We start from the raw sequence: 16,127 nt of genomic DNA, 5'->3' as shown, positions 1-16,127 counted from the left end.
AGGGCAAACTGCTATTTGCGGCCACAAATCAAGGTTGGCTTCCTAGAAGTCCAGCAAATCTTCAAGGTGTGTTGGCACGTCATGTCAAGGTATGCCATCACCCACTATGCGGGTGAAGAAAGCTACTAATCAACGACTGTAGACTTCTGTAGGCTTCTGCTGATGGAGCTGGTACTACTCCTGCCACCCCACCCCTCCCCAGCAGCCATGGCAGTGGAAGGTGAGTGCAGAGGGGCCCCCCAAATCAGACCTGCGAGAGGATGGACGATGGCGCAGATAGGCATCGGCCAACTGACTATGTAGGATGTCTCTGTAGTAGGTCAGTTTGTCCTCCCTTTTAGTGGGTGTAAAAAAGGCCCCCAATTTGTGCCGGTAGCGGGGGTCCAATAAGGTGAAGAGCCAGAAGTCATTCCGCTGCTGAATGGTGACAATTCGGCGGTCACTATGCAAGCGAGTATGCATCGTGCCATTTATGCAAGTGACTCAGAGGGACTCCCTGCCTCCCTCTACAAACGGCAGGTGTCACGTATGAGCTGCCACCGGTTGACATTGAAGTGTCACATGGGGTCCCACTATCCGCTTGGATCATCAAGTAATCAGTGATGGCTTTTCTCTGTTCGTATAGTTGGGGTGGAATTCCAATGTGTGGAAACGTCGCAAATCAGACTATGTTGGGAATAATGTTCTGACGCTGCAGATGAAGGAGGGTGTGCTTTGTGGTGTACGAGTGGTCGAAGTGCATGCAAACTTTCCTTCCCATTGTTAGGATGTCTTGCAGATGGGGGGATGTCTCAGTCTTCCTTGTCGCAGTGCATACAACATGGTCTTCCCGTTATCAGTCACCATGGTTCCCATTGCCTGTTTTCGTGGAGTAAACCATGATTCAATTTCTTGATAAATGACTTTTAGCAGTTCCTCCCATGTTTGACTCCATTCTCCAAAGCAAACCATGTGAAGAACAGTGTGACACGCCATGCCCTGCACACATGGTATGCTGGAGGGGCACTGAGACTTGTATATGCAGTGGAGGCTGAGGACACGGAGGAGGATGAGGAGGCAGAGTAGCACACTGTCACAGGACCAACGGCCTGAGAGCATGGAGGTGGAAGCGGCATGACCTATCCAAGTTGCTGTTGTTGTGGCTGTGCAGGAACCACATTCACCCGGTGGGCCGTAAAGGACATGTATTGTCCCTGACCGTAGTTACAGCTCCACACATCGGCGTTGCTGTGCACTTTGGTAGACACCGACAGGCTCAAGGACTGGCCCACCTTCTGTTCCACAAAATTGTGCAGGGCTGGTACTGGCTTCCTCACAAAGAAATGACAGCTTGGGACTCTCCACCTTGGCTCGGTCCAAGCCATCAGTTCTCTGAAAGGTGCAGAGTCCACCACTTGATAAGGGAGGGACTGCAGCACCAGCAACTTGGACAGGAGCACATTCAGCTTCTGCACCGTTGGATGAGTGGGCACATACTGTTGTCTCTTGGACATGGCTTCACCGATGGACTGCTGGCAGAATGACTGATTCGAAGTAGGAGGAGCAGAAGCATCTGGAACAATAGAAGATGGGCATGACACACAACTCCCTTCTGCTGATTTGGTGGAGCCTTGGCTAGCGGAAACAGGGAGCAGCGTGCCACTGGGTGATGCAGCAGGCTGGACTATCACTTTGGAGCCACGGTTCTCCCAGACACATCTTGCAAGTGTCCAGGTTAACATCCTCCATATGCTTGATGAAAAACTGCCACACCGCAGAGTAGCTGATTTTCCCACCAACAGTCCGTAATGATTGACTGCTACTGCCGCCAACTCCAGGAATAGAAAACCAGAGCTAATTTCTTCTAAAAACAGTCACCCCTGTCCTTAAGTTGTGTGTGGTATAACAATTTGTCTTTATTTACTTCAATGAAACTGAGCTGCAACACCACACATAACCTGAGAACAGGGGTGGTGCTGTTGTTCTATTTCTGGAAAACCCAATAATGGCTGTGTGTTGAGTTATTTTGAGGGGACACAACATTAAACAGTGTTATACAGGCGGTGTACTCACTTTACATTGTAGTAGAGTGTCATTTCTTCAGTGTTGTCACAAGAAAAGATATAATAAAATATATACACAAATGTGAGGGGTGGACTCACTTATGGGATATGCTGTGTATATAAAATATTCTTCCAACATGACTTTGACTTGAGGGAGTAAAGTTGCCAGATTTACCATTTCATAGAATGACTTTTCCAACATTTATTAATCTTGTTCAGTCATTCGGAGGGTTGTAAATGTTAGGTTTGAGGAAGGAGGATTAACATATGTGGTGTTACTTATGCTTTGTCTCACCTAATAAAGGATTTTGTGTGATTCATACTTGGACTAGGCTATAATATCTAGTATACATTTATTTTCCTAAAACAGAATATGATTATTTTATTGGAATAACAGGTTTGCAAACAGTCAGAGCATGAAAACATTTATTCTAATCATTTTTAGTTTAGGGAGAAAACTCATGCCTTAGTAATTTGGTGCAGATTTTATTCATCTACATCCTAAATAAAAATCCTATTTTGCATTTTACTATTGAACTTTTATTATGCAGTTTTAGAGTATTTTGTTGTCTTTTGCTTTTTTGTTTGCTGCCATTCTACTGACTGGTCTTATGTTATATTAAAAGTTTTATTTCACAGTTTAATTTCAATTACTCCTTTATTTGCAAAACTTCTGTGTGTGAATAGTGGGCAGTCTGCTTGCTTTGGAAACTATATGGAAACCATATTGTGCTGAAATCCTTTGTAAACTTACGATCAATAGCATTATTGGAGGGGCACTTTAAAGGTAATATTTTCCCTATATTTGTTTTTACTAATTCAAACCTGATACTGAAATATTTTTTTTGTTTTGTTTTATAGATGATCATTTTTTTTGTTCTTGTAGATTTTAAAATTCTATTTTCTGTACATGATCATGGGGGCCACCACCTTTCCTGAGATGTTTATTTCTACTCTATGGGGGGAGATTCATCAAAACCTGGGCAGAGGAAAATTGCCCCGTTGCTCATAGCAACCAATCAGATCGCTTCTTTTATTTTGCAGAGGTCTTGTTAGAAATGAAAGAAGCAATCTGATTGGTTGCTATAGGCAACTGGGCAAATTTTCCTCTGCACAGGTTTTGATAAATCTACCCCTAAGGGTGTATTGACACGGCGGAACTTCTGCTTACAGAATTCTGCCTCAAATTAAAGCCCACAGACTTCTATGGGATTCCGCACTCCCATTCAACCTTCTGAAATTCGGAATTTCAGAAGGTTGATTGGGAGTGCAGAATCCCATAGAAGTCTGTGGGCTTTCATTGGAGGTGGAAATTCCACCATGTGAATAGAACCCAACAGCAATATTATATATGCTTTGCAGCAGCCACACAGATATTAGGAGCCTAGGAATGGGAACTATTCATTGTTTTCTGTGGGAGAGTGTTCTAGATAGGATTTTTGATCAATGCAGACTACTTGTATAGGAAAGGTAGACATCAGCCTGTTACATCACCTATCATCAGTTGTGGATCCTGTGTTATCTTCCTCCAGCTTTAATATAGAAATATTACCTTTCAGTGCAATCTTTTGATCTTTACAGGACTCTTCAGTCTGGTATGAGGCTCAGAGGCCAGTGTGAAAAATTACAAGGTTTCAGGATTTTCTTTATAATATAGATAACGACATGGGAAAAAAAGAATACATTCTTTGAAAAATATTTTAATTTAAAAGTTAAATTTCAACAATTACCATTTTTTTTACACATTTTTTGTTAAGCGCTTTTTTTATGTTAAGTGTATTTTAGTTGGTTTTATACCTGTTATGCCGTAATATTTGAAATTCATTTAAAATTAATTTGAAGAATAGGTGTATTTATCAGGAATATTGCATTACATGGTAACCTCCAAAAGATCAAAAGTTGTCAACACTTTTAATAGTGATTGTACGATGTTGACAGAGAAGCAATCACTCTTCACATCTTCTAGTTATGCTTTCATTAAAACAGACCCTTATCTTGGATGTCAAAATGACCTGCAGGTTTTATACAGGTTTTTATAAAGTATTGAAGGACTGAACACTCTGTCACTTATGATGAATCTAGTCTGAGAGGTATTCTTGTCCCTTTTTTCCATTTATAAATGTAGAAGTTTTTTTTTTTTTTATTAAAAGAAGACCCTTCAATACAAATTTGTGTTTTACATGAAAAATTATTTGCCAGCATACAAAGAAATGCATAATTATGTAAATCTAAGTAAATTAAAATAAATTAAAATATAGAACAGTAACTATTGTATAAGTTCTGACTTGACTATTGCTGTGAGTTATGTAATTTACATACAGTGTAACCCCCTTTTTTAATTGCTTTTATTTACATAATTATTTATATAAATGCAGGTTAAAGAGTACCTGCCACCATCTCCATTGCTTTATGTTATGCTGCTGGTATGTTTCCCTCTTCATCACCAGCCCCCCGCAGTTTTTCTTTTTCATTTTCGCCCAGTATTTCTTTCATAATCCTCTTTCAAAGCTTGCTCACTGCAGGCAGTGTTCAATGTAGCTGAGGTGCGCCATGCAGCGTGCACAGCGCTCGCTCCCGTCTGTCTGATTGACAGGCAGGGAGCTGTGCTGTGCTCCTCATTAACCAGGCTGCATTATGAGAGATAGAACTCATGAATGAGTCTGAAATCAAAATAAATATATAAATATATATATATATTTTTTTTTTTATGACATGGCATTAGAAAGTTGTTTCTAATACATTAATTAACAACATATCAAAAGTTTTTGTGATGACAGGTACTGTTTTTGTGATGACAGGTAGTTTTCAAGTAAAAATTCCTCCCCACAAGGGAAATGAATGATTCCATTGCATTCACATATAACAATATGGTACCCATGTTAAAGGGGTTCTCCAGTGCTTAGACATCTTACCCCCTATCCAAAGGATAGGGGATAAGATGCCTGATCACAGGAGTCCCGCAATTGGGGACCCCCGGGATCTTGCACGCGGCACCCCCCTGTCACTCCCCTCCCGTGGGCTTTCATTGAGGGGCGGAGCGTGATGTCACACGGGGGCGGAGGCGTGACGTCACACGCCGCCGGCCTTGTGGTCGTCCGTAATCAGACCCAGAGCGAACACGCTCCGGGGACTGATTACAAACGGGGTGCTGCGTGCAAGATCCCGGGGGTCCCCAGCGGCAGGACTCCCGCGATTAGGTATCTTATCCCCTATCCTTTGGATAGGGGATAAGATGTCTAAGCACCGGAGAACCCCTTTAAATGCATGGACACTATTTTGAAGTACCAATTGTATTTAGTAATGACTTACTTAAAAGGTTATCTACCATAATGTGAGTTTAGTACGTACCTGCCAGACAGTATTGGACATGCTCAGGAAGGATTTGTGCTTGTCTTGGGGCTAAATGGCTGTGAGTCCACTGTAACACTGCTGCTTTCTTTTTGTGAAATGGGGATTTCTTGTTGTGAACTACACTAATTTTACAGCCCCTATAGCATAGTCAAATAAAAAATAAATAAATCCTGGAATACCCCTTTAATTTCTCCACAGCATATGCTTCTAAACAAAAAAAAATGTTTTGTGAGATGAAATTGAAAAAAATTCTTAGACTTTGCTTCAAAAATCAAACTGGTAAGTGACACAGTGGGTCCTCAACCATAGGGGAATAACACAGATCAATGCAGTTCTATTGAACTGCAGTGAGCTGTGCACTATTGGCAGAGTCTGCTCCAGATCAATAGAGAAGGATACGCAGCTAGGTTAGACAAGAACAATGGATCACCCCTACACCAATTCACACCTCTACACCACCAATGACAGCTTCCGGGTATGGCATGGGCTTGAGTCGAGAGCCCGCGCCATATGCTCTTAACAACTCCATGACATGTATACACATCATGAGTCCTTAACCTCTTAAAGGGGTACTCCGGTGGAAAACATTTTTTTTAAATCAACTGGTGCCAGAAAGTTAAACAGATTTGTAAATTACTTCTATTAAAAAAATCTTTACCCTTCCAGAACTTTTTAGCAGCTGTATGCTACAGAGGAAATGCTTTTCTTTTTCAATTTCTTTTTTGTCTTGTCCACAGTGCTCTCTGCTAAAACCTGATGCCCGTATCAGGAACTGACCAGAGCAGGAGAATATCCCCATAGCAAACCTATCCTGCTCTGGACAGCTCCTGATATGGACAGAGGTGTCAGCAGAGAACAATGTGGACAAGACAAAAAAGAAATTCAAAAGGAAAATAATTTCCTCTGTAGCATACAGCTGCTTAAAAGTAATGGAAGGGTAAAGATTTTTTTTATAGAAGTAATTTACAAATCTAATAGTGTTAAGAGGGACTTGGCACCACCTAATACTTGCACTAGGATAAAACAATCTATCCGGATATAGCAGTCTGCTAGGTCTGTCTGTGTCTTCCCTTGCAACAGCTGGAGGGACTTCAGTGATGCTCAATGTGTAAGGCAAGTCCATACAAAGTGTAAGCAATGAAGAAACATGAAAACGGAGCAACTCACCACACTGACCCAGGTGCTCTATGCAAGTGGTTCTTTTATTCCAAAGCTTCAACCATGGAAGACAGGCCTGTCTTCCATGGTTGAAGTTTTGGAATAAAAGAACCACTTGCATAGAACACCTGGGTCAGTGTGGGGAGTTGCTCCATTTTCATGTTTCTTCATTGCTTATAATTTACAAATCTGTTTAACTTTCTGGCACCAGTTGATTTAAAAAAATGTTTTCCACTGGAGTACCCCTTTAAGGATGCAGCCTATTCTTGCCTTGAGGACACAAACAATTTTCATTTTTTGAGGTTTAATAATTTCTAAGAAACATAACTCTTTTATTATTCCATCCACAGAGCCATATAAGGGCTTATTTTTGGGGACCAATTTTATGTTTTAATGACACCTATTATTTTACTCTAAAATGCACTAATCAGTCATTTTACCCAAAAATCTACAGCGAAACAGAAAAAAAAATCATTGTGCGACGAAATTTAAGAAAAAACGCCATTTTGCAAATTTTGGGGGCTTCCGTTTCTATACAGTACATTTTTCAGTAAAAATGGCACCTTTTCTTTATTCTGTAGGTCCATACGATTAAAATGATTCCCTACTCATATAGGTTTGATTTTGTCATACTTCTGGAAAAAATCATAACTACATGCACGGAAATTTATATGTTTAAAATTGTCATCTTCTGACCCCTATAACTTTTTAATTTTTCTGCGTATGGGGCGATATGAGGGCTTATTTTTGCACCGTGATCCGACGTTTTTAGCGGTACCATTTTTGTATTGATCGGACTATTTGATTGCTTTTTATTCATTTTTTCATGATATAAAAAGTGACCAAAAATAAGTTATTTTGGAATTTGGAATTTTTTTGCGTGTACGCCATTGATCGTGCGGTTTAATTAATGATATATTTTTATAGTTCAGACATTTCCGCACGCGGCGATACCACATATGTTTATATTTATTTTTAATTACATGGTGTTTTTTTTTATGGGAAAAGGGGGGGGGGGATTTGAACTTTTATAAAGAAAAGGGTTAAATCCCATCTATTAACTTTTTTTACACTTTTTTTTTGCAGTGTTATAGCTCCCATAGGGACCTATAGTACTGCACACACTGATTGCCAGTACTGTTCACTGCAAAGCCATAGCTTTGCAGTGATCAGTGTTATCGGCGGTCGATAGCTCAAGCCTGCATCTCAGGCATGGAGCAATCAATCGCCGAAGGGACACACCGGAGGCAGATAAAAGGACCTCAACTCGTGTCCCAGCTGATCGGGACACCGCATTTTCCCTCCAGTGGTCCCGATCAGCCCCACTGAGCAGCCGGGCAGCTTTCACTTTCGTTTTAGAAGCGGCATTTAACTTTGAACGCCGCGTCTAAAGGGTTAATAGTGCGCGTCACCGTGATCGCTGCCGCGTGCTATTAGCCCCGGGTCCTGGCTTCAGATATAAGCCGGGACCGACGCGATATCACGCGGGGTCACCGCGTGACCTCGCGTTATGTCGCGGGAGCCGGCCAATGACGTACATATACGTCCTTGGCCGTTAAGGGGTCAAACAAAACGCAAACTTTTTTCGACAAAAGTATGAAGTATGTTTAAAATTGCTATATTCTAACACATACAACTTTCTTATTTTTCACAAACAGAGCTTTCTGTGCAGCAGATGGCCGTGAGCAGGTTAGCATCTTAAAGGGGTTCTCCGGTGCTTACACATCTTATCCCCAATGCAAGCCACCGGGACGGCGGCATGTGACATCACGCCTCCGCCCCCGTGTGACGTCACGCCCTGCTCCTCAATGCAAGCCTACGGGAGGTGACAGCTATCACGCCCCCTCCCGTAGGCTTGCATTGAGGGGCGGGGCGTGACGTCACACGGGGGCGGAGGCGTGACGTCACACGCCGCCGTCCCGGTGTTCGCCTGTAATCAGACCCGGAGCGACCATGCTCCGGGGACTGATTAAAAACAGGGTGTCGCGTGAAAGATCCTGGTGGTCCCCAGCGGCGGGACTACCGCGATCAGGCATCTTATCCCCTATCCAAAGGATAAGATGTCTAAGCACCGGAGAACCCCTTTAACTCATCAGGCCCCTGCGAATGCACCTTGGGTGGTCTGATGAGCGTCTGTGAACCCCCGCATACTTCAAATGCGGTGATCAGTATTGACCACGGAATCTGAAGAGTTGATGACGGGCATCAGCGTGATCACTGACAACTGGCTCTTCTGTTCTGAGAGAAATAACCTGGCATTGTAACACAAGGCTCAGTGTGAGTTGTTATATGGGGCTCACTCTCATGTTTGCCACTGCCCATTGGAATTGTATTGGAGGTAACCATAATGGTTGTCTTTCAGCTTTTAAAAATATTTTTCATAGCATTATGATTGCAAGTCTTATCAGTGTATAAGACATTCAAGGTAACTTATTTTGACTTTTTTTCTGAAAAAACAAGTTGTAATAGAATGTTTAAGCTATAATTTTACTTTACTTATGTTTAATAACTAAAGACTACAATTCCACTTTGATGGCATAGTCACGTTTACTCCATGGGCACAGAGTCAACACTGGCTTATTTTTCAATCTATTCAGTGATGTAGAATGAGATAATTGTATGATCTAGACTTGAATATAGATTGTACTTACCACCAAGAGAAATGATACATTACTTGGCAGGCTTTAAAAAATATTATATGACATCACTAAAAGGCGTTTACTGCCCTTATAGGCCACTCCTTAGCTTTCCTTCTGAAGTCATTTCCTTGGCTCTCCCTAAAGTCTTACATTACTATATCTTTTTATGAGGAGAGGAACGTCACAGATGTAAAAATTGAAGTTGATCCTTACTTTTGTTTGCCAAAACTGTGTCACTGTTGTCCTGAAGTATATACAATATTTTCTTATTAACTGGTATAGCCCCTAGGAGGCCTGATCTCCACCCCATTCAGGCTTTCGGGGATTTCCTCCTGATAACATTGGTGAAAGTCTGCATGTGAACTGTTCTCCTGCATGATCTAAACAAGTTTGCTTAAAATAAAATAAAAACTTACCTTTAACGGGGTATGACGCGGGCTCCCGACTCAAGCCCGCGTCATGCCTGCCGGCCCTCAGCTGATTCTTGTAGCTTGTGGCCGGTGTTAATAGTCAGCCGGCTATTAACCCTTTAGATCACTGCTGTCAAAGCTGACAGTGGCGTCCAAAGAACCCTGTTAACGCTCCCTGGTGGTCCAGTGGGGGGATCGTGTGATCTCGGGGGGGGGGGGGCGATCCACTTCTGAGGTATCTGGAAGGCTTACCTCTCCTTCTGCGTCTGCTGCTGCACTGTTAAAGGGGTACTCCGGCACTTAGACATCTTATCCCCTATCCAAAGGATAGGGGATAAGATGCCTAATCGCGGGGGTCCCGCCACTGGGGTCCCACCCCGTTAAAATCAGTCCCCAGAGCGTGTTCGCTCCGGGTCTGATTACTGTCGATCAGTCACGCCCCATCCCATAGGCTTGCATTGAGGGGGCGGAGTGTGACGTCACACAGGGCGGAGCCTGGATGTCGAAATAGGGGATAAGACGTCTAAACGGCGGAGTACCCCTTTAATGATAAAGCCTGGCAGAACCAGGCTTTATCAATCGAGCGCAGAGCACACAGATCCGTATGAGGAATCAAATTATTTCTCCTAAAATTCCCACCAAAGGAGACCAAATGTGTAAAAAAAAAGTTTAAAAAAAGTTTAAAAACACACACAATAATCCCTTCCTTATTAAAAGTTTAAATCACCCCCCATTTCCCAAATTACATATAAAATATATACATATATATATATATATATATATATATATATACACATAAAAAAAATAAACATATGTGGTATCGCCATGTGCGCAAATGTCCAAATTATAAAAATATAAGGTTAATTAAACCACACAGTCAATGGCGTACAAGGATAAAAATTCTAAAGTCCAAAATTGCGTATTTTTAGTCACTATGTATACCCTAAAATTTTTTATAAAAAGTAATCAAAAATTCCTATCAAAGCAATCATGGTACTGATAAAAACTTCAGATCACAGCGCAAAAAATAAGCCCTCATACTGCCCCGTATACGGAAAAATAAAAAAGTTATAGGGGTCAGAAAAGGACAATTTAAACATACTAATTTTGGTACATGTAGTTATACTTTTTTTTTAAGTAGCAAAATAAAGAAAGCCTATATAAATATGGTATCATTGTAACTGTATGGACCTACAGAATAAATATATCGTGTCATTTTTACCAAAAAGTGCACTGCGTAGAATCGGAAGGCCCCAAAAGTTACAAAATGGCGTTTTTTTTCCCAATTTTGCCCCACAAATATTTTTTTTGGGGTTCGCCGTAAATTTTGTGGTGAAATTATTCATGTCATTGCAAAGAACAATTGGTGGTGCAACAAATAAGTCCTAATATGAGTCAGTATGTGCAAAATTGAATGCGTTATGATTTTTAGAAGGTGATGAGGAAAAAATCAATGTGGAAAAACATAAAAACCTATGGTCCTTAAAAGGGTACTTAAGTGAAAACCTTTTTTCTTTTAAATCAACTGGTGGCAGAAAGTTAAATATATTTGTAAATTACTTCTATTAAAAAATCTTAATTCTTCCAGTACTTATTAGCTGCTGAATGCTACAGAGGAAATTCCTTTCTTTTTGGAACACTGATCACATCACAAACACAGTGCTCTCTGCTGACATCTCTGTCCATTTTAGCAACCATGCATAGCAGATGTATGCTAAGGGCAGCATGGTGGCATAGTGGTTAGCACTGCTGCCTTGCAGTGCTGGGGACTTGGGTTAAAATCTCACTAAGGACAACAATAAATAAAGTGTTATTATTATTATAATAATGTCAGCAGAGAGAACTGTGGTCGTGATGTCATCAGAGAGCATTCCAAAAAGAAAAGAGTTTCCTCTGTAGTATTCAGCAGCTAATAAGTACAGGAAGGATTAAGATTTTTTAATACAAGTAATTTACAAATATGTTTAACTTTCTGCCACCAGTTGGTTTAAAAGAAAAAAGGTTTTCACCGGAGTACCCCTTTAAGGCGTAAAAGGACATTTGCATTTTTTTTCCCTTACTGCCTTTTACAGTAAAGTTTGGGAAAAATAACACAGAAATTAAAGTAGGTAACAAATGCAGATAAAGCAAGTCCCTAGATTAAAAGATGGAAAGGCTTTCTGGAAGCTGGTGTGCTAACTTTTTTGGGACGGGAGCTTTTTGGAGCTTTCTGGTCACACAGTGACTGCTACACCCAAGAAAAGTCATTTTACCTTGGAAATATTGTAAACTGAAGCTATTGTAACTTAAAGGGGTACTCCAGTGAAAAGCTTTTTTCTTTTAAATCAACTGGTGGCAGAAAGTTAAACCTATTTGTAAATTACTTCTATAAAAAAATCTTAATCCTTCCTGTACTTATTAGCTGCTGAATACAACAGAGGAAATTCTTTTCTTTTTGGAATGCACTCTGGTGACATCACGAGCACAGTTCTCTCTGCTGACATTATAATAATAATAACGCTTTATTTATTGTTGTCCTTAGTGGGATTTGAACCCAAGTCCCCAGCACTGCAAGGCAGCAGTGCTAACCACTGAGCCACCATGCTGCCCTTAGCATAAATCTGCTATGCATCTGCTATGCATGGTTGCTAAAATGGACAGAGATGTCAGCAGAGAGCACTGTGCTCGTGATGTCATCAGTGTTCCAAAAAGAAAGGAATTTCCTCTGTAGCATTCAGCAGCTAATAAGTACTGGAAGGATTAAGATTTTTTAATAGAAGTAATTTACAAATATGTTTAACTATCTGCCACCAGTTGATTTAAAAGAAAAAAGGTTTTCACCGGAGTACCCCTTTAAGGAACCATGGTACACCTAATAAATATGCTCTTGAAAAGACTTAGGAAAGCCGAAAGCAAACACTCGTTTTTCCAATTGCTCAAGGGTTTATCATGTTCCTCAACCTCTTTTTATGATTAAAATAATTCTAAATTTTAAGAGGGGACAATTAAAACAAACGTATTTCGTTTTGAGAAAGGATATATGGGAGGGAACACGAATAACTTGTATAAATATACAAATAGCTCATACAAAAATATAGTGAGAAGCTGTTCCATGTAGCACATCCTCAAAAGACAAGACATTCTCTCTCCATCTGGAAAACAAAAAGATTAAATTGCCAATGGAAATAAATAGTTCTTACCACAAGAACCGTAAATGTGAAGGATAGACTACCCTCAGGAGCTGGACACAGTAAGGTTTCAAAAAGGCTTGGGAAAAGCCATTGCTTATGTAATTGTCTAGAATTTTAGTTTGAATATTTTTGCCTACATGGGATCAGAACAAAAAATTTTCCCTTTAGGGGAAGATTGGGGGCATGTCTTGTTTCTGGATCAGCAAGGGGGTAAGTCTTTTTTCAACCATACTCCAGGGAATGCTTTTTGTCACTCCTGGCATTAGTATTGCCCTGCTCCCTCTTAAAGAAGTACAACATAATCTTTTGAAAATAATGTAGAGGTATGCTTTGTGCTTGTTTAGCTGAAATAGCGGCATGGGTTTTCTTCTATATTGATTCCAGATCATCAGTAAAATGATTTCCTAATGCTACCTACATTTTCTATAAATCCTCATGTAAGAACACAGTCTTAAAGGGGTACTCCACCCCTAGACATCTTATACCCTATCCAAAGCATAGGGGATAAGATGTCTGATCGCGGGGGTCCCACCGCTGGGGACCCCGTAATCTTGACTGGGGCACCCCAGTCATCCCGTGCACAGAGCAAACTTCGCTCTGTGCCGGATTACTGGTGATGTGGGGCCAAAGGCTCGTGACATCACGGGCACACCCTTTAAGGGCCAGCAGTCAGACAATGAATGAGCACAATGAATTATTCGACCAATAAAGCCATTGTTATTTGCCTCACATGATCCTATGTAAACAGGTGATGTGCAGATGACAATGATAAATTAAAAGGGCCGCACCATTGATCATGCCATGACAGGCTCACTGAATGAGCGCCAATCACAGAGAACAGCGATTGTTATCCTCCCCCAGTCGGCCCATCTAAAAAGGCTATGAAACAGATGAAGAACTGTTTGAAGTTTTCTGCCTTTTCTTGCATTGGCTAATGAAGTCATTTTATAGGCAGTAAATTAATATCCAGGAGCAGTACATATCCCTTAAGCACTTTAGTACATTTTTCTGTTGCTCTCTATTTATACAGACATCTGTTGTACATATTGTGCAAACCATCAATCCTGATCATATACTTGCCAGGCCAAATATCTTTGTGCACTATTCTGGCCGAGTCTATTTAAAATATATAACCCAAAAATATGCCCATTTATTCCTCTCAGTGTCTCATACACTATACTGTATCAATGTGTAGCCATTCAGCGGTTTTTCTCGTTTTCTCTCGCACTGAATTGGACTACTATTTCTGCTATAATAGTTAATTTCTAAAGTAAATAATAAACCTGTATCAGGCTTATATTACCTGTATATCTCTACTTGTAGGGGAAGATGGAACTCTTCTGTATAATTCTCATCATAACTATTCATTTATGAATCACAAATTAAATGTATTAATATTTTAAATCCTATGACTGGTTTTCATGTGTGCATATTAGAATTCTTTATGGTCTTGCTGTTTGCGCCACACGGAAGGAGAAATTCAGAAGTGTGAATGGGAGTGCGGAATCCCATAGAAGTCTATGGGCTTTTATTTGAGGCAGAATTCCACAAGTGTAAATTCTGCCATATAAATAAACCCTAAGACATCACTAGTCGGGTGATAAGAGGAGCCTGTATGCCTCAATGGGTGGAGCGACCACTGGGTGGGAGGGAGATCATTCTCCACAGGGCTGCAGGGAATTGTAGCTTCACCACAGCACAGCGTGGAAGGGAGCTCAGCTGTGCTGCAATGGGTGGGGTAACTGATGTGTGGGAGGGAGAAAAGTGACCTCACACTTACAAACAAGGTCCTTTGGGACTTGCAGTTTGACAGAGGAAACTCCAACAGAAAATATCCATAAAAATAAAATAAAAAAAAGCAGCATTATAGTGAACTTACAACACAGACATTTAGCCCCAAGACAATCATGGATCCTTCCTAAGCATGTCCATTACTGTCAGGCAGGTAAGTTCTAAAATCACCTTATGGTGGATAATCCCTTTAAGATGAATACCTTTATTCTTTTTTGCACATAGGGCAAAAATGTTGATTAGTGCTTTAAAATGTAACTGTTAATGTGCATTGTTGAGCCTTGTTTGTTGGCATATGCTTATCCACTTGAGCAGAATGGGGCTATGGTCATGCTGTATATACTTGTCATTGGTCATTAAGCGGTTAAAGGAGTCTTCTGAGATTTTAAGAAAGTTGTCTAAAATGAGAAAATTTTATAATATAAAAATAATCCTTGTTTAGTAAAGGGAACCTGTCACATTGAAAATGTACTCCAATCTGCAGGCATGATGTTATAGATAGGGGAAAGCAGATTCATAAACAGTTCTGTGGGAAAATTTCCAGGATAACTCTTCATTCATTCATGTAAATCTCTGCTCATTCTGGGCCAAGTAGTCAAGTGGGCGGTCCTAACAGACAGTTTTCTTTATACAGCATGCAAATTTGACCACTTACCCTAGAATGAGTAGAGATTTACATCAACAAATGACAAGTTACTTGAAACTTTTACCTCAAATCTATACATCAATCCATTCAGCTACTCCGGCTGCCAATAGATTGGACTGCATTTTCAATGTGTTAGCTTTCCTTTAACCCCTTAAAGGGGTACTCCGGTGCTTAGACATCTTATCCCCTATCCAAAGGATAGGGGATGAGATGCCTGATCTCGGGAGTCCCGCCGCTGGGGACCCCCGGGATCATGCACGCGGCACCCCATTTGTTATCAGTCCCCGGAGCGTGTTCGCTCCGGGACTGATTACTGGCGACTACAGGGTGGGTGGCGTGTGATGTCACGCCCCTGCCCCTGTGTGATGTCACGCTCTGCCCCTCAATGCAAGCCTACGGGAGGGGCCATGATAGCTGTCATACCCCCTTCCGTAGGCTTGCATTGAGGGGCGGAGCGTGACATCACACGGGGAAGGGGGCGTGACGTCACATGCCGCCCGCCCTGTAGTCGCCGGTAATCAGTCCCGGAGCGACCACACTCCGGGGACTGATTACAAACGGGGTGCTGCGTGTATGATCCCGGGGGTCCCCAGCAGCGGGACTCCCGCGATCAGGCATCTTATCCCCTATGCTTTGGATAGGGGATAAGATGTCTAAGCACCGGAGTACCCCTTTAAGGACCAAGCCCATTTTGTCCTTAAGTATTCAGTATTATCAGCTATCCTCTGCTCTGGTCTGCTCGATCTCAGACCAGAGCAGAAAACCTGAGGAGATGGCCGCAGGCAAGTGAGGGGACCTCCGGCCGCAATTACAGATGATTGGATCCCCGCAGCAGTGCTACGGGCGATCCGATCATCTATTTTAACATGCACATTGTATTGATTACGGCATCTGAGGGGTTAATGGCGGCACGGATGTCG

The sequence above is a fragment of the Hyla sarda genome, chromosome 5 (assembly GCF_029499605.1).
Source record: "Hyla sarda isolate aHylSar1 chromosome 5, aHylSar1.hap1, whole genome shotgun sequence".
In the NCBI taxonomy this organism is placed as follows: Eukaryota; Metazoa; Chordata; class Amphibia; order Anura; family Hylidae; genus Hyla; species Hyla sarda.
The sequence above is the reverse complement of the archived record's forward strand: the minus strand, read 5'-3'. Positions refer to the sequence as shown.